The sequence below is a fragment of the Apteryx rowi genome, unplaced genomic scaffold (genome assembly GCF_003343035.1).
Source record: "Apteryx rowi isolate R43461 unplaced genomic scaffold, aptRow1 scaffold_318, whole genome shotgun sequence".
NCBI classification, from domain to species: Eukaryota; Metazoa; Chordata; class Aves; order Apterygiformes; family Apterygidae; genus Apteryx; species Apteryx rowi.
Window position 1 is genome coordinate 336631 of NW_020449619.1, and position 3440 is coordinate 340070.

Here is a 3440-nt window from a genome sequence, read left to right on the forward strand (position 1 = left end):
TCAAGCATCAGTATACTAAACTGTTTTCTAAGTGCCCTTCTATCAGTGTTTCAGCTCAGGATTTTACTGTGACTCTCACAATAGTTTTTTTGTTTCTTCTTTTTGCGGCCTGAGCTCCTGGACTCCTGCTATGGGTGTCAGTCTCGGCACCTTTCCCTCCTTTCCTTTCTCCATGCCTTTTGCATTATTCTCATTTAGAGAGAGCTTAAAAATAAAAACTGTAAGGGTTTATATACCAGAACACAAATACAAATGCCAACAATTATTATTTTTAACCTCTTCAAATTTGTAATCCAATCACATGGATTTAAAAAACAGTAATTTAATGTATTGTACTTTTCAGTGAGGCTGATTTTTTTTTTTTTTTTCATACTTAGACTTCACTACTGAGTTAACTTCTGGTTCTACCAGGGAACTGGTGTCACAGAGGTCTGGTTTTTTTGTGTATCCTGCCCAAGCAGAACAAGGTACCAGGCTGGGTGAGAGCCAGGCTACCTTGGGCTCCTCAGCTCATCTTTAGACACAGCTTCCTGTTGTTAAAAACACCGTTTCCCATAAGAGAACCTCATTTTCAGCAAGCACTGACCAGTCACCAGTGTAGGATCTTGGCCCCAGGGGAAGGTACAGATACCCAGGGGAGAGGGGCACTGTCTGTCTAGCGCTAGGTGCAGCCACTGTCTGCGAGGCTGACAGCTACTCTGTACAGGAGATCCTCAGGTCCAGGCACTGGCTTTTACATCTCATGTGGGAGAGTGGCATCATACTGCAATCATTTCTGTGGTTAGCATGCTGGCTTTGCTCCAGTTGTTATGTGCTCCAGTGAAGCCTTCTTCATTTCTATTTTTGGGTCACATGCTCAATCTCCCTTCTTACCTGATTGCATCTATTTTATTAATTGAATGCACTTCTGTTAGCTGGTGCACCTATCTCACCTGCATCCTCCCTGGCAGAAACGTGGCTTGTTTCTGGAAGTTCACATGCTGAGAGCTATTACTGTGCCCACTGCAGTTGAGAGCAGTGTATAAAAATACTGGGTTTCGGGGAGGGTGTGTGGATTTTGGGTGCATGGTTTTAATTAGAAATTGACATTTCTAAGCCTTTGGCTGCCAAGCAACAAGCATCTAGAAAATGATCTCAGTTGTGATATGTAGGTACCTAGGTCCATCCTGTACTTGCTGCTGTATTTAAAGCTTCAGAAAGGGCCACCTTTCATCATGCAGGCAGTCGTCCGTGGTTGTCAGCAATTAAACTAAATGGAAACCGATGCAGAGTGGCTGACCCTAGGTCCTTTCACCCCACAGTGCTGCTGGAGTAGCAGAGAGTGAACGCAAAATGAAGTGGGGTTGAAATTTGGTCTCAGAGACAGCAGGATGCTCTCAAACTGGACTGTGAGCCCTGGCCGAATAGAGCTCTGGCTACTGTCTGTGGGTCAAACTCAGGACTTTCCACATTGCAACCTGAGGACTTGGCCACTTGTCCTGCAGGTAAGCAAGAGCAGGTTGCCACAGCCCAGGAACCCTTAAGCATGAAATGCAGTGGGTGCAGAGGGGAGACAGGTAGCACAAGGAGACACACCTGCTCTGTACTGCTGCCACTGCCCTCTGGAGATCATCTAAGTCCAACCCCCCTGCTCAAGCAGGGTCACCTACAGCACATTGCACAGGATTGCATCCAGGCGGGTTTTGAATATCTCCAGAGAAGGAGACTCCACTACCCCTCTGGGCAACCGGTTCCAGTGCTCTGTCACCCTCAAAATAAAAAAAAATAGCACACCCAGAATGCAAGGGATGAGCCTCACTCTGGGAAAACCACCTTCCTGATCATGGTGTCTCCCCTGCCAGGTAAGTGTACAGGCTGATACAGACTTGTTTCTTATAGAATATTACCCAGAGCTTTGCTAGAGCTAAATATACCAGTACCTCCCAGGGAAGAGCCACACAGTATCACAAAATGTTTCCTAGTGCCCAAGCCATGATTTCCTGCTCTAGTAACACACTGGAGCAGACTGATGGTCCATTCCGGTCTGGCACTGTATCTCCAACAGTGGCTTATGGCAAATGCTCCCAAGAAAGTCATCAAACCCTCATAACGTGCTTAATTGTGCAGTCCCATCCTGTGGCGGAAATTCCACTGATCATGGCTGGCCAGCAGCTCATGTTCTGCAGCACGAGGTCAGCTATCCCTTGTTCTCTTCCCCATCTGGTCTAGTGTGACTGCTCCTCTTTTTTGTTAGTGTCTAAGCTTTTTTCTGAATCTTACTAAGTTCTTTCCTTCAGTTTTATCCCATTACTCCTCATCCTTCCTCCCCAGTGTCCCTTCAAATAACTAGATATGGCTTTATGCTCTCAGCCCTACTGTGCTCATTGCTTGTCTCATCACGTATTGAATTGAATTTGGTGCATTGCAAATGCGAGGGTAAGAGTGTGATTGAGTTTAGTCCAGTTAATTATTTCACCTTCCTGGATCCTCAGTCCTTGATGCCCTCTTTTGCATGCTCTTTGAGGTAGGTTTTTTCCCAGTGGTAAGCTACAGGTCTGTCTGTTGCATCTTGTCTATGTCAGCCATGTCTCTCCTCAGGTGTGCTGCAGCTCTCTGGCTTGTTCAGGAAGGGTAAGAGAATTATAATCTGGTTGTAGGTGTCCATGAAATAACTCCCCCATCTTTTCTCGGAGAGAATGTGAACTTCAAGCATCCATTGATGCCACATTGTGTGGAGGAAAGGACCATTACTTGGTTAGGAAGGATTTTAGTGAATAACAAAGAGTAGCAGAGCTTGTTTGATGGACCATTCCTCTTCGATGAAACAGGCTTTGATATGAACAGCCACTGAAGACCAAGGCAGGAGACACTTTCCAGGGGCAGGGCACAGAGGGCACAGAAAGACTGGGGCAGAGATTTTGAGCATGCTCTGCATGTTCTGTATAATGCTGCCTTGCTTTCTTTGTAGCTAAGTACATTCATGTTAGACTTTCCAAAATCCCCGGCTATGAGAGCAGCACTGGTGGATGCTAGTTTCACACTCTCTTATTTTGTTTCCTGTCTCCTGAAAGACAGACACCTGGTTTTGCCTGGAGACTCCTCATATCCAGGCTCCCTTGAGGCTGAGCAGTGAGGGACTGGCCCAGGGAACCTTGCTGGACTTATTTCTAGTTTTTACGCTGTCTTGGTTGATTCTGGCTCTCAGTTTTAGGGATGCTGTGGGCAGGCTGTTAATCACCAGCCTTTGATTTCAGCAAGGAGCAGGGAGGAGAAGAATTAGCTTCTGAGTGATTCATTGAGCAGAAGGTCAGAGCAAACCAGGCCTGCCCTCTGCCTAGCTGGGAGGTACAGAAGTTCTGCATCATATGCTTTTGAGCTGTACATATGCCTCTGATCTTTTACAGTCTGCTGCAGCTCTCCTAGCCTTGACTTTTCATCCTTTCAGCCCTCAGTGGTTGCTG

At 46.4% G+C, this 3440-nt stretch overlaps 1 non-coding gene across 1 annotated transcript; it reads right to left on the reverse strand.

Moving 5' to 3' along the window:
• Nucleotides 1-1691: 1691 nt before the first annotated feature.
• LOC112968481 lies at nt 1692-1849 on the reverse strand. The gene has a single exon (XR_003254356.1). It is a non-coding gene; the product is annotated as a U1 spliceosomal RNA (small nuclear RNA).
• Nucleotides 1850-3440: the final 1591 nt, after the last annotated feature.